This window comes from Cheilinus undulatus, linkage group 14 (genome assembly GCF_018320785.1).
Source record: "Cheilinus undulatus linkage group 14, ASM1832078v1, whole genome shotgun sequence".
Classification (NCBI taxonomy): Eukaryota; Metazoa; Chordata; class Actinopteri; order Labriformes; family Labridae; genus Cheilinus; species Cheilinus undulatus.
In genome coordinates this window covers 6619135-6642462 of record NC_054878.1, presented here as the reverse complement: position 1 = coordinate 6642462, position 23328 = coordinate 6619135, and the positions used below count along the sequence as shown (strand labels likewise).

The 23328-nt window shown below is 40.3% G+C and overlaps 1 protein-coding gene across 6 annotated transcripts in view; it reads right to left on the bottom strand.

Annotated features, from left to right (window-relative positions):
* tab2 (TGF-beta activated kinase 1 (MAP3K7) binding protein 2) overlaps window positions 1-23048 on the bottom strand; it is an 81270-nt gene extending 58222 nt beyond the window's left edge. For all 6 annotated transcript variants that reach the window (XM_041804984.1, XM_041804988.1, XM_041804987.1 and 3 more), the window contains exon 1: window positions 22696-23048. The gene's annotated coding sequence lies outside the window, so the exon portion shown is untranslated. The remainder of the gene's footprint in view (window positions 1-22695) is intronic.
* Window positions 23049-23328: the final 280 nt, after the last annotated feature.

The window sequence follows — 23328 nt, the reverse complement described above, 5'->3', positions numbered from 1 at the left end:
TCTTTATAGAACTGTCTTTGCACAGATTCTTTAAAAAACTGTCTTTGCACTGATTCTTCATAAAACTGTCATTGCATAGATTCTTCAGAAAACTGTCTTTGCACAGATTTTTCAGAATATTCTTGCACTGATTCTTTAGAAAACAATGTCTTTGCACAGATTCTTTAGAAAACTGTCTTTGCACAGTCTTAGTGTTACATGGTCTTTGTATATAAAACAAGTGTCTTTGCACAGTTTTCTCCCTTTGCACAGTCTCTGTTTAAAAGAAAACATTTCTATACAGTCTCAATTTATATCTCTGCATGAACTGTCTTTGCACAGTGTTTGTTATAAAAAATCTTTGCAGTCCCTGTATATAACAACGTCTTTGCACAGTTTCTATATAAAAGCCTTTGCACAGTTTTTGTACACTAGTGTTTGCACACTGCAGGATGCACGGCTGAAGGACCAACAAGCTTCTCTTGAGTGTTTGTTTGCAGCTCTGTTGTGCAATCTCCAGAGGAGGGGGGAGGAAAAGAGTCCTTTAAAGTGTGAGAGGAAGTTTGTTTTCTTCACCCCGGAGCTCAGGTGGTTATATCTGAGATGTGAAAGGTTCCAAAACATGGGCAGATGTAGGGTCTAAATTAAAAGACCACTACTGCTGCAAGAATTTCATGGAGACCCACACAGACAGTTGCCCTTGGCAAAGCTACACTGAACCACAACAAACAAAAGCTTTTCAGCTGGGTGGACTTGGTCGTCCACCACGCCCTGACAATATGTTTTCAGAGAGAGACAGCCAGGGAGCGAGGGAGTAGGGGAGCCCGAGGCCTACACTGTTACTGATAGGACGCTGGATCAAAGCTCTTTCTCATCGTTAGGGGGTACAGAAAACCTGAGAGAGATGAAAGGGCGTCAGCAGACTGTGGGAGAAATGATGAAGGACAGAGTGGTCTCTGTGAGGCATTTGAAAACAGAAGAAGGAGAGCTTTCTGTGCTGCATCTGCCAGGGAAAGTTTGGAGGGAGGCAGAGAGGACGTGAGGCCAGAACCTGCCCACAGGATAAGCAGGGGAGTGATAAGACGGCAGCCTGCGATATCCATCCTGCAGAAAACAAGCAGCAGGGAGGTCAGCTTACAATCTGCTTACTCACACTACATCGGCTCCATGGAGGCAGTGTAGACTTATTCTTTAAACCCTCATCTACGCTAATCTCCTGAACACAAACTAAAAGACAAGGATCTCACCGAGCAGCCCTGTAAAAGTTTATAACTCAAATTATCAGTGGAAAGAACAGAGAGAAACTTAGTAACACAGGGAAACGCTGGAGCAACAGCATGACAGACTGTAAACTCACATGACCCTTCAGTGACCCCGTTCACGAGGTTTTACTGAGAGCTGAAGGCAAAACCATCTCCAAAACAATACCTGCTTCATACCTGGTGTTTAAAACCACTGAAACTAAATCCATAAAAAGCACTTTCATGTTAGAAGTATCCCATGTGTCTTTGGTGGGGTTAAAGTCTACCTTATTTCTTCCAGCAGGGTTACCTACAGGCTACACTGTGTGATATCTCACTAGGGCTGACCCAGATAGTCTAAAGTCAACCATTTGTTCAAATGAGCCTCATGGACACGTGCAAATAAAGCAAAGATCTTACCATTCCAGCTATCCACCTTATTCCTTAAGAATAATCTCTAATCTCATAACATTTATTCCACATTTTCCTTAACTGCATCAGGATTCACAATAACTGAAGAAGACTGAAATCCAAGGCAAGTGTAACCCTGTGACAGTGGCCTCATTTCACCTTTTGTCATTTCCTCATCATGTTGTTTCCCTCTGGGATATACTATAGATAAAAATAAAGCAGTGAATCTAGCTACTCTAGTTTCTTTCACCTTCAACTATGAGCCTTGTGTTTTGTAAATGGGCATGTGTTAGGGCTGAACAACACTGTGATTGTTTTCTTTCATGCACCAAACAGTGCCAAGATCAGGAATAAATCCTGTGACCAGTGCATGGAGGACTAAAGCCTCTGCCATACCAGCTGGGCTAAACTGCTGCCCATACTGCAGTCTTTTGGAAAAAAAAATGGATTCACATCAGAATTTTATATATTAATGCCTACAATTGTAAACTGATATTTTTAAAGTACTTTACTTCATCCTAAGTACAGCTGAAGTATTTTCCTCCATGTGCTGTCTCACACACCACTCCTGCAGAAGGTGTGTGGCTCATTAGCAGCACTGTTAACATTAGCAGCACGTTAGCGGCGCAGTGTTTTGTTCATTGTAAACATGATGTCATTTTGCCATAAGCGGCGCAATTTAATTTATTTTTGTTTGACATTTAATTTCTAAGCTGTTTGTTCGTTTAAAAGTTGACCATCAGTACCAAAATACCTGTTAAAGGCTTCCAAATGGTGCAGGTGGCTGTGTCCGCACTAAAAAAATACATCAAAATTAATGTTAACTACTTTTGCTTTATCTGTAATGTAAAATTGGAAGGTCTTCTAGCGTAGGGGTTCTCAGCGTTGGGGTCGGGACCCCATTGGGGTTGTGAGACACTGAGAGGGGGTCTCCAGATGCCTTAAAAAAACTAAGAACATTTTTGAATTACAGTGTTGCCACTTTACATCAATTTTATCCAGTTTTGAACTTGAACCCCATTGTTTGTCCATTTTAAACCCTTTCCACCACTTTTTTTCTGCCTGTTTTTGCCACTTCTGAACCGAATCTTGCAACTCTCTGCCTATTGTTCGCTCTGTTGACACATTATTGCCACTATTACACCCCTTTTACCACTTTTTAAGTCACATTTCACAATTTGATATGCTAATTTTTGGCAGTTTCTGACTATTTCTGCCTCAGCTAACCCTTTTTGCCAGTTTACATCAATTTTCATCCCACTTCACCAAATTCCCACCTATTTTTGCCACTTTAACACCATTTCAGCCACTTTTGAATCCCCTTTTACCACTTTATATGCCCATTTTTGCCATTTTTTTGGTTATTTTGCCATTTTCATCTACTTTTTGGCATTTCTAACCAATTTCTGCTACTTTTAAAATCTAATTTCACCACCTGTTTCATCATTTTTTGCCATTATTAACCCATTTTATCTATTTTTAACATATTTTAATTCTGTTTATAACTTTTTTCAGAGGGCTACTCACTACACAAATGAACTAAAATGTGTTTCTTTGATAAGAGTGGTTATTGTTCAGGTTAAATATAAAATACCACAGCTTAACTTTACAAAGGACCATGATTTTGCTGGCCCCCAGTTTGGCTGGGCCCCAAAAAGCTCTCCCATCCCCCCCCCCAATCGGCGGCCTTGTCTCCACGTGACTATTCTTGAATGAGCTTGGCTGTTCAGCCACCTTCAGGTACAGTGAGGGTCCCCGATCTCTGGCTCCTTTATTTTGGGGGTTGCGGGCTGAAAAGGCTGAAAACCACTGCTCTAGCGGACAAATGTGTAACTACACAGTGATTAAAGCAACTGAACATTTTACATATCAATAAAAAATGTGCATAAATATTCAAATGTTATTCGAAATCTGTAAAAAAGAATAAATGAAATTTGAATGGGACTATAGATAAATACTGACAGCCTTACTGCCTGCACCGTTTACGGAGCCCTGAGTTACTCAGCCCATTCAGTTTACCTGAAGAAAAGTTTCTACAATCCCAGATAAGAGGAAGTCTAACTCGAAGTATCTGCTGCTTCCTGTGCTAAAGTGATGTAGACTGCTTTAGGAATGCTTCATATGCCTGAATTCACATCATACAGAAATATTCACCACGCTGTGAAATAATAACATATAATTATGTAACATTACGACGCATGAAACAAACACTCGTAACTGCTTTCCGAGTAAACCACTGGGCGGAGTGACACAGTGCAGCGGCCATGTCTGGAGTGTAGTTCCGGCTTTGCATTTAACTTTAAAACATCCCCGTCTCGTAATGTTCCATGATTATTTCATAGCGTGGTGAATGTGCAGGTCACAACTTGTCCACGAGAGCGTTGTGGAGTTGTTGGATTGTGTATTTGATGAGTTTGATGAGGGAAAGCCAAAAATACCATCTGTCTCCATTGAGTTGGCACAGCAGCTCCGAACCTGGCAGCGCCGATCTAAAAATAGCTTGCACCGACAACTAAAGGTAACGAACCTATTACTCAGACTATAGGGATTATGGCAATGGGCAAATTGGCCAAAATATTAAAAGTATCCCTTTAAGTTTCATTTTTACCAAGGTTGCTCCGCTAATTGCTTCAAGGCTAAATATTACACACTGCACCTTTAAGTCATTTTCATATTACAATCAGAACTCCTAATTTTATAACACACAGTCCTCTGACAGCAACTCTGACACAGACCGGAGGAGGAGGAAAGAAGAAGCCCCACATTTCTTCAGAAACTTACAGATAAACAGATTGCTTGTTATTGTTTCACTTTAACATCATCACATATTTCTAACTAGGTTCATAGAAATGTTTAGTCTAAATGGTTAGCCCCGTTTAATTCAAACAAAAGCTCATCATCTTTAGCTACCTGTTCTGGCACAACCTGCAGCTGACACACACACCTGTAATGTAAACAATCGGCTGAACGTCTGTGCCACGTGGCCAAAGCATTAACAAGCCCAGGACGAGGTGCTGCTGATAGCAGGAATACACCACTTCACATCCGTGAAGCATCTGCCTCGAGTGTCATGGCGATGTATCTGTGACAGCAGCAGTGTCTCTATTGTCCTGAACATTTTAACATGCTGACGACAAACAGATTCTACACGCACAGAGCTCAGTTCACTGATATGATAGTGAAGTCCGACAATCTGATGATAAAGAAATGAGAAAACTTGCACCTTTGGTTTACAGCAAGACATATTCCAAGTCATGTGACTAGCATTGCACATCCTGGATTGTGACTATTGCACATGCACACATAACTGCGACTAAAGTGTGATGTGCATCAGTGGAACCCAGGCTTTTAAGAAAAGCTGAGACCTCCCCAGGGCCCTCATGAAAAAGAAGGGCAACCTCGCCATCAGAAATAGTCATCTTTGCAAATGATATGATGATCCGTTAACAATTGTCTAAATCTAATCCCCAGTCATGTTTAGGTGTTTCTTTATTTCAGTTAATCTCATTTTTCATGACTTTGTTCAATCATTTTTCCAGTCATCTTATATGAATATTTTATTTTCCTCAATTTCTGCTTTTTAGGGTCAAAGGAGGTCCATTAAAATCTCTCAGATTATGATCCATCCTCTCCAAACAGTGACCTGTCTTAACTCCACACACCGTTTTACACCTGAATAAGTGACCTCGGCAGTATTTGTAAAAATAAGCGGAGGAGGAAATGTAAAAAAGCAAACGGTAGTGTTTCTCAGAGCATGAAAGGAAGTGTGTGTGTCACATACACACATCCTGCTGCAGAGGCCGCATCTGCAGAGCTCTGAGGAGAGCCGAGGTCAAAGATAACCGATGAACCGGCTTCCTGTGCACTGTCACTCACGCTGACTTTAGAGAAGTGGACCACGTTAGAACAGCAGGGTTTATGTTCAATTTAGGTGGCACAATAAATCAACTCCACTTTCTACTCAGTATTTGAGTTGGCTTGTTTTTAACACTAAACAGTCATTTCTGAAAAGTAACAGAGAAGTCAAAGTGAGGTTGGTTTTTCTGATTCAGAGGGAGAACAGGATGCTGCTGGCACTGTCAGATTTCAATGATAAAACATGAAGCTGAGATTAATCTTACAGATTAGAAACTGCACTGTTAGAAAAAGTCACACATTCATCTGCAACTCACCCAAGACAAACAGAGTGATGCCTGGGAGAAAATAAAACCCCACCTCCTCTCTCCTTTTTGTTCTGTTTTGCAGAACAGACCTGCTGACTGTTTTTACAAAGAAACACTCCCAAAACATGTTCTTGTTTGTTTTTTTGTTTTTTTTAACTTAGAATTTCTTTTATCATGCAGTAATGTTAGTGTTGGCAAAGATATGCATAGTGACCATGTTTTTCATGTTTGACTTCAGGCCTACAAAAATCAACACTGACTAATAATTTCACTGATAACCACTGAGAAAAAAGGCCAAGTTAATTCAGAGGAATTATTTGCTTAACAGTGAATCACTGTTTACTTTAAAAGCATGTTTATGGCAAAATGCGGGGGAAAAGCCTTTTAGCTCAAGGCTAATTCACCCCCATTCATTCTTATCACCAGCAGCTTACTGTGAACAGCATGTAGGAATGCCAAGAGGGTATATTAATATGAATTCATGCATAGTGTGGACCTACTTGCTGAAGTACAGCCACTCTGTCTCCGAATGCCCAAAACAGATCACTTGAACACATCATAACACAAAGAATACAGTCGTCGAATTTACTGAGGTTACCTGAACGCATCATATTTTCCGCCTTCAGCTCGTAAAGTTCGCTGATTAACTTCAATTTTGACAATTCCACGGCGGATTTCTACGCTGGATTAAAATTGTTAACAAACAGGACTGTCTCAAAGTTTTGGAGCGCTTTTCAGCATTTATCTGAGCAGCTGAAGAAGAAAACTGTCCTAAAGTGGCTGAAGAGAGTGACATGAGAGCCTGTTACTCCCAGTGCAGGCGGCGTCTTTTTTCCTCAGGCCGACAGTTAAAGGTACGTTCTGGTTTAATGTGAAGCAAAATACTTGGGAGTTTATGTTCCCCTTGAAAGAACTGCTGTATGTTTTTACACCAGTCTTATCTTAAAATGACGTTACATCACAGAGCCTGTGAGACTCGATAGCAGTATCAATAAGTTAAAACATTAGTGATTTGGGGTATTTCAAAAACAAAGAACCGAGTGCTTATGGACCCAGGTTTTAAACCCCACCCTTAGTCAACAGTGTACTATTTTACCTTTTGGGGTTAATTTATCATCCTTTCCAGTATAAGTCCATGATATCATTGCTTCCTCCATTGGGTGAGTACATTAGCAAGTTAAAAGGTTAATGATGCTTAAAGGATCTGTGGTTTTATGTAAAATTCTTCGGCTAAATATCCTCAAAAGTTAACTTTTCCTCACAAATGGCACCGTTGTAGCTCTGTGACCCACTGACCTCTCAGTGACCCTTTGCTCTCGCTGCAGGATGAGGTAATGTTGATATCGTGAAGATTTGCAACCAGGAGTCTGTGCATTATGTTTTATTTTGAAAGAACCGGATATTCTACACTTGTGACTTCCTTTTTGGTGCTTTCTGATTGATGGGTATTGACACTGCTTGGCAGCGGCCGGCGCTGAAAATAGCCCTGCAGCGTATCTCAAACAAAGCAGAGCGAAGTGGCGCTCCAGGCACATGCTGCTGCCTGTCTGGAGCGCCGGCTGTGGAAATGCTCTGATAGACTAGAGAAGGAGTGATGTGCTCTGCACTACGATTCGCTGGCGGATCGTAGTGCAGAGCCCTATGTGGAACCTGGAGGTTATAACGTATTGTCTAAAAAACACCAGAGAGCAGAAATGACATGCAGGAAGGAGCCAAAGGTCAGATTTCAACCCATACCTTGCCTCCAAGCCTGTGCATGAGGCAGACGGATGTAACCAGTAGGCTACCAGTGCCTCAGAGACTCCATATATTTAAACCTCAAACTCATTTGAAAGGTCATTAAATAATAAATATTCATTAAACATAAGAACAACTATCACTGAACTGAAGAATAACCTCTGCTTCTTGCTCAAGGGTTATAAAAACATGTCTTTTAGTAAATAAAGCTTATTTCTAACAGCTTTTATTTGGTCAAACTTTATGTGAAAGTAAATCAAGTTAAGTTCAACAACAGGAAGCAGGAGTTTTCTGCGGCCTCCTCTGATTGCATGCTCATATGATGCTGCTGTGACATTTTCTTGTCACTAAGAATAAAGGGCAGCTTAATCCTGCTGCTCCGCTGCTTCTATTGACCAATAACTCATAAAAGCCAAACAAGGGGTGGAAATGAAAGCTCCAAGCACAGCAGCGATCCCACTAACAAAGCTGAAGTGTCTCAAGAGCTGCGCCGCTGTCTTTCCAAACATGCCTGTTTAACACACCAGTGGTTCTGGTTCCAATTAGTTTAAATGCTACATCCAAAGGGAGTCGGCAGAGGAGCTCCTCTATATTCCTTTAATTGACGGTTGCACTACTATCCTATTTCATGGCCAACTCTCTGCAGAGGAAACTTGAAAAACACTTCATTAGCATGAAAATCTGCCCTTTAATTATTCCACCACGTTAAAGGCTGATTTACTAGAGCTATTACACGGGTGTCTTCAATTTTTACAGTTAATTTATTCAGCTAAAAAGTGTCCCAGTCTGTGAACACCAATCAGAGCCTTCTCTTATAACGACTGGGCTACTTCTGGTTAGACAGACTTTCACCCGGACCAGGTTTCTTAACTTCTTCAAGGTTCAAAGGTGTGTTTAAGGTGTCTGCAAGATCTCTATATCATGATCTGGTGGTACTTTTCATCCTGTTTCCTATACTAAAGATGAAAAATCTAAAGTACAGTCTTTGGATTCGACTCTGGATGACCACACTGGTAATCCAACCCATCAACAATCACAAAGAATACTTGCACATCCTCCAGGGTAGAGAAACGCTGGCAAATAAAGAGAGCAACCCTTCCAAGTACTTTGCCCAAACTATGCTGGTTCTGCCTCTCTCCGGGTGAAAATGATCCATCTAAATAAAAGGAGGTAATGGAAAAGGTGGGGCTCTGTTTTCTGGAGTTTTGTGATCAGCGATCGCTGATATAGCATCAATAATAAATATATTCAGAGGTGTAGGCAAGTGTGGAACATTCATTTATAATACAAAAGCTAAGAGTGCTATTCGCCTGACCGCTGGAAAGCTTGCTATGCCATTTAAGTGACAAAAACATAACAGTTTATCTAAAAGACCCACCAGTGTGGTCAGAAATCAGTGCAGTTTGGACAGAGGGCATGCTTTCTGCAGCATTCCTGCAGCTCAGAACTCAAATACAAACAAGACGCTCACTTCTGACACTTTCACTACATTTCAAATAAAATAATCAAACTTCTAACTAATAAAAAAATCACTGTCGAATCAAAATAATCCCCTAAATGGTCACAAATTACACCAAACCTTTGATTTACAAATTTCCTTGTACACAATCAAATCAGTGAATTTACCCACAGAAGCTTCATTCACTGGGTCTGCTACATATCAGGGATTATGTTCTACTCAAGGCCAGGGTAACTATTTACATGGAGTGTAATCTGTCAGTCATCACTCTGGCAGTAACCACGTAACTATCAGCTGAAGAAACAAACAACAATGTCAGCCTGCAGGGAGAAGCCTCTGTAGCTTTGGAGCAAACACAAAGCTGCCAGCAAGGATGGTAATGTTCACTTTCTGATTATACACAAGCCTGAAGAACATCCATCAACAGTGACTGTCCAGCCATGTGCAGCCAGACTTGCACAACAGATCCTATTTGTATGTCATCTTCATATTTCAATATAACTCTCAAACAAAGTAATAGCATGTTTTGTTCAAACCCTGAGTGAAAGCATGAAAACACCCTCAGGAACAATCAGAGTCTATTGTAGGGCTGAATGATAAATCGTTTTATACTGTGACAGTGATGTGCACGCCGTAGGACATGTGATGTTAGTCACATATCTAGAAGCCACTTCTCTGTTGTTTAATTCAAAAAAAGCACAAGCTTTCGTGTTTCTTCAAATAATAAAAAGAACCAATCACTGTGCATTTAGAACCTCAGCGCCCTGCACGTAAAAACATTCAGGCTGCAGGCGATGCTGCTGCTGTCACAGATACACCAGCATGACGCTGGAGGCAGACACTCAAATGCACAAGGCTAAATTTAAGAGGATGTAATTCAACAATTAGCATGTTCTTACAGGTGCTTGCTAATGCCGTGGTCTCAGTCTCATATAGGGACCATTACTGGCACTAGCATGCTCCTGATCATTAGCTTTACAGCTTCAGATATAAGCTGCAGTGTGAGTCACAGCAGCTGAACACAGTGAGCTTTTATTTAGTAAGAAGTTACAAAGAGCTGATCACATCAACTAAACATTACTTTCAGCATCTTTAGAACTGACGGATGACAATTCTCTGAAACAATAACAGACATATTTATGTAAAGTTTACAGAATGTGAGAGGAAAAAAAGTGCACTTTTATGGGGATTTAAGAGTGTATTTCAGCCTATAATGAGGGTAACTGTTCTGCAGCAGCTAAAGAAAACATTATGATTCTGACTGCTCCACACAGCAGCAGCAACTGGAGCTGACCTGGGTGGGCCATCAACAGCCACCCAAGTATGTTTGCAGAGCTTTTTATCTCCACCAAGGAGGTTATGGGATCGGCAGGGTTTGTTAGTTAGTTAGTTTGTTTGTTTGTTAGCAACATAACTCAAAAAGTTACGGACGGATTTTGATGAAATTTTCAGGAAATGTCAGAGTTTGTTCGTTTCTGTTTTGTTTTAAATTCATGCTTAATCACCATCTGCACAAATAAAAGACATCTACTAGCACATCCCTCCTGTAAATGTTCAAATTAAGTTTCATATGTTATCATTTCAACATTTTTCTGCACCTTTTGCTGCTAATATAACTAGAAAAGCACTCGGAGAGTGATGACCTCCACCATTAGCCCTATCTCCCAATAGTACAGAATCCTTAAAAAAATTCCTGAAACCAGACGGTGATCCGGATCACTCTCAAAATCTGATCAGTTCTTCCTTATGTCATTTTTGACATTTCCTGAAAATTTCATCAATATCCATTCACAACTTTTTGAGTTATGTTGCTAACAAACTTCAAACAAACCCTGCCAATCACATAACCTCCTTGGTGGAGGTAATTATCCTGCACTCTAGGATGATGGATGTGATATACTAGCGCAACTGCTATGACGATCGGCGTGGTATCAGCAGACAAGAACATTCTGCTGATATTTACAACCAATATTTTGACTAAATCTGCCTATATTCGTGGTAAATTATGGCCAAACAAACAAATACGTTAGTGGAGTTTTAGTCTGGACCAACAGACCTATGTCAGGAGAAATCTTTTTGTTATTCATCATTATTCACACCTTAAATCTCTTTTAAGGACCAAAATTTGCTAATTTATTCACCCTCTGACTTTAAATTCTGTGTTTTAGGTTTGAACTAATATTAAATATCAGTATATCAGTAAAATTAATTTGTGTGTTCATACAGATTAGAAATAATCAAGCGTAAAGAATGAGGCAGGGCAGGATGGCCATTTCTACAACCAAAGTAAAGTGTTTTTCCATGGGAAACATTGTAAAGGAACCATGTTTTGGTTTCATTTGATGCACAATACTGATGTGCTTTGATGTTTTATTGAGCACCAGTGATATTATGAAACTGACATTTATTCACAAAACCCAAAAGACTCAGTGGGTTTCAGGGTTTAGAAGAGTTCTCAGTCCTTGTTTATACCCAAATGTGAGTCCTGGTTTTGCACCCAGAAAGGGAAGGGTATAACTCTGATTTTCATATTTTTCCAGACACATAACTTTCACCTGAATGTGAGTGTTGTGCTGTAAGATTCACACTGACATTTTAGAAATGTGTCCACATTAAGAGCTGCTTAAATTCTGCTATAATGACCACTTTCTCCATTCAATCATCATCTTAGCTGCTAACGCTATCATTAGAAGGATCAGTCTTCTATTAGTCATGGCTATGATCACTAACCCTACACATAATGTTACCTGCGTTACTGACATTATAGCCATAATCCAATTAAATATGATTGTGATGGCTTTATGGTCAGATTTATGCTTTTACTTAGGCTCTTTCTGAACCAACCTCTTCCCTTTTTTCCTGCATTGCCCTTTTCTTGTTGCTCAAAGAAGAACCGAAGCGTCCAACTCATCAAAATCTGTTAAGATCTAGGTCAGTATTAACAGAACACTTCTGCTCTCTCTTATAATGATCCTTCTATTTATGATCTGATGCTGCAGACTTTGAGGCATTACTGAATGGCCTTAAATCTTCATAGTTTGATCTGTTACACCAGTAAACTTCAGTATTTTGTTTGGCATTAAAAGCATGCCTACTCATCGTATCCTCTAAACAAATGTCAGACTTATGGATGGGTAGAGAATAAACCCAACTAGGCTGGAGCAGAGAGCACCAGAGCTGCTCAGTAATTAAAGATAATCCTTGGTTACGTTTCAATAATGACTACTCATTCTTCCCCTGCTATACATCACTTTCTTTATTTACATACACAATACATGGATTTGGCTTTTCAATGAGAGGCTTTCACTTCTTAATCCCCTTTTTTCTATCAAGCACCACACCAAACTCCGCCTGCATGACTTTGAAGTTTCACCGATGAGACTCACAAGAAGCAGAGTTTAGCATGAGCCTTTTTTCATTTGTCATGTCAAAAATACTTTACAAAAATGCTCTGCCTCACCTCGACAGGAACGTAGAACATTTATAATCAGAGTTAATGGATGTAAAAGCGATGAGCTTCCTGGAGCTGAGGTGTTACTGCACAAAACAGTATATGAATCACACCCCAGCTACTCAGGTTCAACCGCCATCAAGGAAATACTCAGACGTTTTTTTATCAAGAACATTACACTCAAAGAGACAATGCTAACATTAGAGCCATTCACACTTGTCCTATTGTTTGCTATTACAATAAACACACAGCATGTGAGTAATGCAGTGCAAATGTTGCAAAGCAGTATGAAGGGTTTTTCCCCTCATCACCCGTCTCTAATTTCCTCTCTGTCGCTTTCATTGACGAGGGACAAGTGAAGAGGGAGATGACAAGGCACAAGGAGAGTCTGACAGGGGAATTCTCTTGAATCTCTTTCCCTCTGATGTAAAATTTAGGGCTGATGCCAAAACTGTTGTTCAAAATAAGAATTTAGCCCTTTGCAATACTGAAAGCGATGTTTCTAAAATACGTAAACTGGTGCACCAGTCCTTGTAACATCTTCTCTCATATTTGACCCTCAGTAAGGTGTCCAACAGCTCACCTTTTCCACCCTATAAATTATTTGTCACTAGATTCAGCAGCTCGATAAACCAAATTCCAGGGTAAAACTGACGGGACACAACAGATAAATACTGAAAACGGTTATTTGTTCACATCATGTAATTTGGCCGATGGCTGATGTTTGTAAACAGGGCAGATATCAGCTCATCCCTAGTCAACAGTGGTGTGTTAATGGTTTTCATTAGAGAACAAATGATTATTAGCCTGGCTGATTATTGGTGATTATGTATATTTATATACAGACTGGCAATAGAAATACTTAACCCCTGAAGGCAGTGGTTATTAACAACAGCTATAGCAACACTAGTGGCAGGGGGCTGCATTACAGTTTAGAGGGAGTGTTTGACTAGGATGGTGGGCCTAAACTGGAAAAAAATATTGATGATTAATTCAACAGACTCATTATTCTGATGCCGCCTAAAGGGATCAGAATTGAACCCTTTAGCCAGCTTATCACGTTCATCCTTAATGTCAGTATCAGCCCTGAAATTCTACATTAATCAACTCCCAATATTACTATGCATGGGCCACATTTGTCTGACTTGTGTTAACACAAGAACAGAAATAAATATTAAACAGATGCTGTGTGAAGAGCATCTGTGTAGTGTGATGTTGTGCGTGCTGTTTAGACACGGTGAGATGTCTGTCAAACTGTTATGTTTATCATTTGATCTTAATAATAGTAAAAATGCTCCTAAATCAAACAGAATATCTGTAAACACTTCCAACAGGTCATCTTCTAGTTAATAAGCATACTACCGTTACTAGTTCTTACCGTAAATAATCTTTTCACTGAGCCTCAGGCTTGCCATCTACTTGTTTTATTCAACATGAACTATATCCATACAAACAGTACAGTCTTAGCCTTTATCTGATTCAAAACTATAACCATGTATAATCTTAAAACCTGAATATAATCCCCAGCTCGAGCAACAGCTACAGGTGTGGTGGACTATGCAGTGTCAGCCTCCATGCATGCAATTTAACCCTTGAACTGGAGAGGATCCTGAGCAGTGTGCGTAATGGAGGACTCCATTTAAAGTGTAGAAGTCAGGAGAAGTCGACAGGGGGAGGGGGCTCCAATGAGAGCCTCTCTTCCTGACAGCCACACACTGAGAGTGGGGGAGGGTTAAAAACACCAAACCCTCTTCCTTAACTCTGCAGCAGCGGGCATAATGTGATGGATCCTTCCCTTTCTGCCCACTCCTGACCCTTTTACACTAAAAAAACACACTGTAGAATCAGCTATGCGGACAGGTCTGTGAGCTTAACGCAGAGTATCAGGTTAAACTCTAATTTAGAAGCTGCAGCCGCTTACAGGAAACATGTTTTGACAAACAGAGAAAGAGAAAGGTAAGGCAATATCATTCCTCTGACTCTGCAAACAACAAGCATTTGTACTCCATCCAAACACACTCACATGCAGCAATTATCCTTCCTCTACACACCCCCACCCTTTGCTCTGACTGGTGATAAGTCGTGTTGTGCAAACTGCAAATGATAAATCAGGAAACAGGTTTTTCAGGAAAGCAGATTTAAGTATCAGTGCAAAGCTCACAACAACACGCCACAACACCGGCCTGTTAAATCTCAGCATTTATTCTGCAAAAACAAACGAGACTCTTCACTCTTCTTCTAGAAGCATCAACTCTTCGTCCGACATCGGCTCTGTCTCTGATTTAGTTGGTTACTTCACACCCAACGACACCCAACGCAGCAATTAGCACCAAAATCCAGATTATCACACAGGCTCCTCTGAAGAGTGGCAAATCAGCGAGGCCTCCTAGCAACATATTTGCCCGGCTACAAGCACACATGGTTTCAGTTAGGGGTCTGCACCTATAAACAGTTGGCCATGGCAGCTTATTGGTCAGGAAGTGCAATGTTGACTGCAAGTCAAGACAGGCACAAGCTGCTAATGAATGATATACACTCTTACAGTCAGGTTTTGACAACAGCGTTTAGATCAGACGTGTTTAGAAGCGGCCACTGGAGTCTTACAGAGCTCTTTTAAATGTTGTGGATAAACTCAAGACTTCTGAAGCAGCCAAAAAGAGCCAGACCGTCCAGATCTGATGAGGAATAAGTGTAAAATAAGTAGCTTTGAATATAAAAACAAGGGCTGAACCAGGCTGATTTTAACCCTTCTACATAAAGCATTAAACCAGTGTTACTCAACCCTGCTCAACCAAAGAGCCAGATTGTTGAAAAATACCTTTGCAAGAGCCACAATCCAAGTGGTGAAGCAAAAACAGCTTGAAGAAGCACTAAACATAAGTTAAAGGTGGCAAAAATGGTCAAAAAGCAACAAAAATGGGTGACAAGGAGTGAAAATGGGGAGGAAAAGGGGAAAAGGGGTCAGAAAGTAGCAAAAAATGGGTGAGAGGTGACAAAAAAATGAGTGAAAGGGGAAAAAGTGGGCAAAAAGCGGTCAAGACTGGCAAAAATGGGCAAAAAATAGGAAACAAGTGGTAATAGTGGCTAAAGGTAGCTGAAATGGGTGAAAAGTGGCAAAAAATGGTGAAAAGGGCAAAAATGAGATAAAAATGGCAAAAAGAAGTGGCTAAAATAGGGAAAAAACAAGAAAAAAAGTGGTATCTAATGACAAAAGGTAGCTTATATGGATGTAAAAATGGGCGAAAAATGGTGAAAAGTGGCAAAAAAATGGGTAAATAGTTGCAAAAAAGTGTCAAAATGGGCATAACAGTAGGAAAAAAGTGGTATTTAATGGCAAAAGATAGCCTAAATGGGTGCAAACAGGCAAAAACTGGTGAAAAAGGGCAAAAATGGGATAGAGTGGCAAAAACGGGCATGAGAAGATGAACCAAGTGGTATTAAATGGCAAAAGGAAGCTTAAATGGGTTAAAAGTGGCAAAAAAAATTGTCGAAAAGGGCAAAAATGGGATAAAAGTAGTAAAGACATGTGGCTAGAATGGGAAAAAACTAGGAAAAAAGTGGTATTTAATGACAAAATGTAGCTTAAACGGGAGAAAATTGGGAGAAAAATGGCAAAAAGGGGCAAAAATGGGATAAAAGTTGCAAAAAATGGGTAAAAAGTTGCAATAAAAATTGTCAAATTGGGAAAATAGGAAAAAATCGTAATTAATGGCAAAAGGTAGCTTAAATGGGTGAAAAGTGGCAAAAAATGGTGATAAACAGGCAGAAAGTTTCCCTTTCTAAGGTTTTCTGGGGGAAAAATATTTAAAATCAAGACATAAAAGACCCACAAATCATCACAAAAGAGCCACATGTGGCTCCAGAGCCACACATTCAGTATCACTGCATTAAACTACCTTTAACTTCAGCGTTTATGAGTAAAGCCTCATCCTGTCATGCCATGTTTACCAAAGTTTCCTCTAATAACATTCAGACTATCCTATTAATATTTTAAGCTATTAAACGGCCTGTATCCTCTTTAACAGGAAGACTATTTTAGTTAGCAAGTGTGCTAAAGTTAGCAGCAGTTCATCTCAAAACCCTTCAAAGCTGAGCTAAAAGACAGAAGAAGAAACACAGATGTGAAACAGGAAACTGCCTCAGTAAGTGTTAAGAACACTTTTAGCTAGAGACAGGATTTTATGGTCATTTCAGTTCTCTGGTATTTGCTAATTTACCAAAAAATCACAAGTCACCTGCTGGTGTCGCACTCTTTTCTGTGGTGTGCTTCTCAGCAGTTCAGCGAAATCCAGCTCTGAATGAAATAACAAGAAATGTTAACATATCTGAGGGCTATTAACTGTATGAATATAAAGAAAACGCCCAGCTTCACCTAGAATAAGCTCAAACAAAACCTACAAAGAGCATGTGTTCCCAGCTTCATTATTAGGCTTATCTTCTCGTTACGCTGATAAATCCAGGTCCTCAGCTGACCCCTACGTAGTGTCCTGAATTTTCTTGATTCTTTCTTATTTCTAACCAACTTTATTCAGTTAGGCAATCTAAGGAAGTTCAGCTACACATGTAGCACATGTAGCATTAAACAACTGGAGATACTATAGCCTGAAACAACGTGTGCATATTGTAAGAGTGGAAAGCAACTAATTACATTTCCTTAAATTACTGTAGTTGAATAGCTTTTTGTGTACAGAACTGAGAACAGGAACTAATTCTACACCCAGTGCATTAGGGGCTGCAGCCTCTGCATAAGAGCACCAGCTCACTTAACTTTTACTTAGTATATTTTAGAGGAAGTATTTTACTTAAGTGTATTTTAAAACCCATCACATACTGAGTAAAAAAAAACTAACTTACAGTCAAAACAGGGAGGTGTCAATAACCTGAAACTAGCTTTGACAGCACATAGCATGATTCCACATCACATCCCAAAGCAGCTGACGGATTTTACTGTATTATAAAGGTGAGGCAGGTGTAGGGGGTCAGCACCGCTGCCTCACAGCAACAAGGTTCCAGGTTCTCTTCTCTGTCAGGGCCTTTCCGTGCAGAGTTTGCATGTTCTCCCTGTGCATACGTGGGTTCTACTCCGGCTTCTTCCCACCACCAGAGACATGCTCGTTAGGTTAATTGGTGACTCTAAATTGGCTGCAGGTGTGAGTGTGAGTGCGATTTCAGCCCTGTGATCGACTGGCGACCAGTCCAGGGTGTACCGAGCCTCTCGCCCAATGACAGCTGGGATAGGCTCCAGACGCCCACGACCCTGAACGGATAGGCGGTGTAGAAAACGGATGGATTGTTAAAGGTGTGACTTTACCTGAACAACCTGGTTGGAGATCCATAATTATGTTGTTATGGTCACTAAAGGCTGGCTCAGATTGCACAATTTTTTTTGGTTGCTCCTGACAGAACCATGTCAGACTATACAACAAAAATCTTTCCCAGTCTTGGCTGACAGCCTGGCCACACTACAAGAGCGATCCTGACCTCCCGCCGTATGCTGACGTCACCACTGTCTCCCCGACTGAGTGCGAGTTCACAGGTTGACGGGGGGGGGTGGGTCAAAGAGTCTCTTTCACTCTACAACAGAAGCACTCTGTGTGATTGTAGCGGGTTTTTTGCTCGTAAAAAAGGGAAATAAGAAACAATTATGTATTGGACTATGGATAATAAGCATGGATGTATCAAGAGGGGGACAACATGGACTGACTCTCTTTCAGATTGGACTTAAGGCATGCATGTAATAACGTAAATAAAATAAAACTCACATAGTTTTAGGAAATAAAAGGGGATATAAAGTTGTAAATCTTGTAAATGATGATGCAAAGATAAGGAGCAAACACTCCTGTTGGTAGATGTCAGGATTCACGTCGTTGACGTCAGGTCAGGGTGTCCAACTAGACGAGGATCTAAGAAAAATTCAGACATGCTAGTGTTGGTAAATCGTGGTTGTGGGTCATCTTGGACGCATCGTTAATTATGTCACACTTTAAGACCGTTTGTCGTCCCTGTTGCTCAAAATCAGGCCCGAGTTTTGATGAGCTGCGACGTTGCAGTCAGGCTAAAATCTGGCTGAATTCGTGTAGTCTGATCCGGCCTTAAGGAAAGATCATATTTCACTGTTTAACTCTCCAGTAGCTACTCAGAGCTCAGTGCTTTAAGTAAACTTTGAATGGTCTACTTTTTACTTTTACTTACTACTACTACTACTTCTACGTAGGTAAAATTCAGCCAAAGTAACTGAAGTTTTACTTGAGTAAAACTGTCCTGCACATTGCAAGAGTAATGAAACATAAGTCAACTAATGATGATGTAGATGTCCCCTGTTTCTACCAAGTAGGTTCTTATGAATACATCTCTGCAGATAGCTTAACACAGCAAGCTACTGTAGGGATGGAGACCAAAACAAGGTTCTTCAGCGTTTTTAAGACCTATAAAATCAACAATTTTAGAACTTATCAAAACTGCTATGTAGTCTTAGGGTTCTGTAACAAGAGTCATAAATTTTAAATCCAGCCACTGCTGCACAAACAAACCTCGAATGTCTAATGAAGTTTTTGAATATGATTTAATCAGGCACTGGTTTTGCTCAGCTGGTGGAGCAGGGGTCCACATACAGAAGCTATAGCCCTGGACGCACTGGTCACGTGTTCAAATCCCGATCCTGGTGTTGTTTGGTGCAGGTCTCCTCCAACTATACCTCCTCATATTTCTTCTCAATTTCTATCCTGTCCAATAAAGGTTAAAAAGCCCAAAAATTAAAAATAAAATCAACTGGATACAACTAAAAAGCCAGTCAATGAAGACAGAGCATCCAGCTTCACCACCATTTGGTTGAATACAACTTCAATAAAGTCTTTAAGATTTTGTGTGTGAATTAATACACACGTTAGGAGAGGAAATCTGTTTTCCTAGCAACATAAAATAGATGTAAGAGTTTGTTTAAAAAAAAAAACAGTTCAACATCTTTTCTATAGTGATATAAAATACCAATAACAGTATCAATAAGGACGCAGATTATTAAGGAGTACATATAAGGTCATCAGGTTCTTTTAAAAAGGAATAGGCTAAACCCTAAACTTTGACCACTTTTACTTTCCTCTATGTCAGTGGTTTTCAACCTAAAGTACCCTTAAAATCAAGCCAAAATTTGAAGGCACACCATATCCATACAAAAAAGGCCTCTTTGAAACATGTTCAAGCACCTTTAGTTGTGTTATAGTTGTAGTAATTAATTATGGTTGGACTAATTCCCACGGCACACCTAACTGGCCTCGGGGCACACCAGCATGCCTTGCCACACCATAAGATCCACTGGAGCTGCTTTGGTCGTCTGGTTTTAAGAGAATTAGAGCAACGTTTATTTGATTCACTAAGGCTTTTTACAGAGAAGTCTTTAAACTACCATGCTGTTGCTTCTGCATCGGCACATGTGCAGCAACGCCTCTTGTTTAATGAAGAGTTGACTGAGTCACGTCAGGGTCTTCTGAACAGTTGATTCACATCATTGACTTTTAGGGGGCATCCCTACAACAAACCACAGAAATGACTGCTATTTGAGCTGGAATTTTCTTAAAACTACAGGGTGATATTCTCCACTGGTGTGTTAAAAAGCCTTTCTGCTCAGTTTATAAAGTAACTACCACTTGTTGGACAAAGACTGCAAAGCGGGGTACGCACTAAGAGATGATGCCCCAGCATGATTCCCCACTTTCTGACCTAAGTCAGCAAAAGCTTGATTATCTGATGGTTCCAGAGATTATCTCAACAGATTTTCCTCTGGTGTGAGGTGTGTTTAGGGTGATTTACAATCTGCCTGGAAGACTATCAAAGCTGCACCAGTTTGTAAATGTAAATATGAAACATGTTCAAGCATGCACTCTGTGGATGTCACATGGAACAGAACGATAGCCAATCAGGAAGCACAACAAACACAGCCATGGCAATGGGAGTAAACACAAAGCTTAAAGTTAGATGGACATCAGAAGTGGAGGACCAACTTGTTGATTCATGGCAACGAGTGCTGATGAAGTGTGTCCTGTAAAACAAACCACAATCCAACCGACAAGGAGAGGAGCTTGGCTAAAAATTCATCAGCAACGGATGCAGCAGGTAGCCACATTTAGCCTGTCTGACCATGTGAGATTTGTAGCTCTGTTAATGGAGACTCTGGTTGTTGAAGGATAAATCTGTGTGTGTGGTGTGTTGAAATGTTAAATGTGACAGTATTTGTCCTCATATATGTGCATGGGGTCTCTTGCATTTTCAGAAAAAAATTAAAATCCTTTGGAGAGTGCCTGGCTTAAGGGATACAACAGAGAGGAACACAGGCCTCACACCCCCAAAGGGGTCTCCCTGTGCTAATGACCACCAAAAATAGCCATACACTTCCATGAAATTAAAGAGGCATTGACGGCGCACACTGCAGTTGAACAGTCTAACACTTCACATCAAAATAAATCTACAAGAAACAAGACAGGAAGGAGTAAAGTCTGAAAAATATCATTAATATCATTTAACTTCATTCCCACATGTTACTAAAGCCTAAATATTACCTTACAAATAAACAGCTCTGAAATATAGGTCAAATGTTGCTACCTAAGCCTATCAGTCTCTCCTGGCATCTTTTAGAAGCTCGACAGAATAAACACAACAGAATAAAATCAGGACTGACTAGGTTGTATCAGGATAAACATCTCTCATCTTAATTATACTAGGACCATAAACAACAACGAGGAGTGAGCTGTCATTTAGGTTGGCAAAAACCCCAGACCAGTCCTCCTTTCTTTAGTTTCCATCACAAACAAGGAACATATGAGTTATATCTTTAAGTTATCGAGCCCTCATTTATTTGTTGTCCTTAAAAAGCAGCCAAATAGGCGGCCTTGTGGTTTGTCTGTCAGTTTAGCCTGACTGAAACACTCACAGTCTTTTTAAAGTAATAGTTTAAAGACTTACTGAACCATCTTTAACTATTAAAACCACAGGATAGATGCTTTAGAGTTTAAACTACAGATTAATTTCTGCACTATTTAGACACTAATGAGCTAAACTGACTAGTCTGCGTTACTTTAACGTTTTAGAAGCATAGTTTAGCGCTGTAGTAAAATTGTGGCCTGTCACTTGAAGTTTAACGGCTTTATTTTGAGTTTTTAGACACTTTATACTCCATATGTGAGGCTAAGTGAGGCTAAAATTTTATGATTTAACATTTCCATCCACGACTAGTCTTGCGTCGTTTCAAAGGAGAGCTCAATGGAAAAAGTAGCCCAACATGAGCTACAAACATGAAGCGTCAGCCGTTGTTATGCTTAAATAAACAGCGCCAAAAGATGCATTTATAGGCATAAACACAAAGAAGGTTAAGGGGAGATGTTAATGAATATATTTTAAAAGTTGGGCACTGCTTTACTAAGTCGGCCGAGTCGGTAACAGCCTCCAGACACCTTAAGTGAGCTAGCTTGGCTAGCTGCTAACTGTGGACAAAAACTAGCGCTGAGAATTAAGGCTCTTTTTAGAGAGCCGTAACATTTGATTCGGCTCAGCAGTGAGACGGTTCTTTCAACTCCCAAACGGATTTTAATCTAAAACCTTCTTGATTCTTATCAAATCAGCAGAATTACGCAATGTTTTTAATCAATGCTTGACGTGTGCATTTATTTCAAAATAGTCATATTATATTTTAGAGTAAAACCCGTTCTACTCTTAATTTTTCAAAATGTCTAATCTCACCAAATCTTTCTGAAAGACAGGTCAATCCTGTTTAAAAACAGGGCTTTCTGTCTGACTTGCACCTAATCTTTGCTTTTACCTTCACAACAGTTAAATGATTTGCCCAACATTTGAACTATTTTGCTACACATTTTTTCCCTACAAATATTAATTATATAAATTTCTTGGCCTGCGTAATGAAACATCCTTTTCTTTTCAGCTTTTCAAGCCTGTTCCTGCTCCTTTTTGACAACAACCCCCAAATTACCAGAGACAGCAAGAAACGAATCTCATCTGGAGCCGATATTCTAAAAGAGTCAACTCTAAGAATCGACTCTTTCCCGAACAGCACATAAACTAACAAAAACTTTTTTCCACATCTGAAAAGTTTTAACTCTCGTTTCATTTTAAACTGAATGGGTCCCTTTATAAAAGCACCTCTCATTCAAGAAGCTAAACCGCTTTTTAATTCACATTAACGCGTTTGAACCTGTATTCTTCCGGTAGTTGCTAACTGGTAAAACTCCGAGTTAACTTCACGCAGCTTACCTTTCTGTCTCCGCCGCCGCTGCCGCCGCCGCTCCCCGGGCAGCCTACAACACCCGAGACCGCCGCCGGACCTCCAGAGGGCCGCGGAGCTCGGAAAGAAGAAGCCGAGAGGGTCCAGCTACTATCAGGGAGACGGAAAGCCAAGTGAACCGAGGCCCCGGGCCTTGTGTGTCCTCGAAATAGAGTTAGGGGAGGGATACCGAGCCTCAGCCCTCCGCCGTTTGACAGAGACTCGGGAATACCTTTTTGACAGCTCCTCTTCTTCAGCCCCCCCTCCCCTCGACAGCCCTTCACTTTTCTCTTTTTCCTCACTTCCAGCAGATACGAATCAAAATACTGTCACAGAATATGGCGGCTGCATAAGCAAGCTACTATCGCGAGATGAAGAGTTGTTTTTCTTTTTTTTCTAAGTTTCCCAAAGTTGTATGGGGGAGGGAGGGGAAAGTTGTGATTGCAAAATGGACCGAGAGCTGCTGTTACAGCGGAGGATGAATAATAGAGGGAAAATTCAAAATACAGTTCAGTTTCATCAGACTGGAAGGAAAACTCAAAATTATCCTTTGCAATCAGAGGGGGGAAATACACAACTACTGTACTCAAGAAAAAGTACAGTTACACTGGCTAAAGTTTACT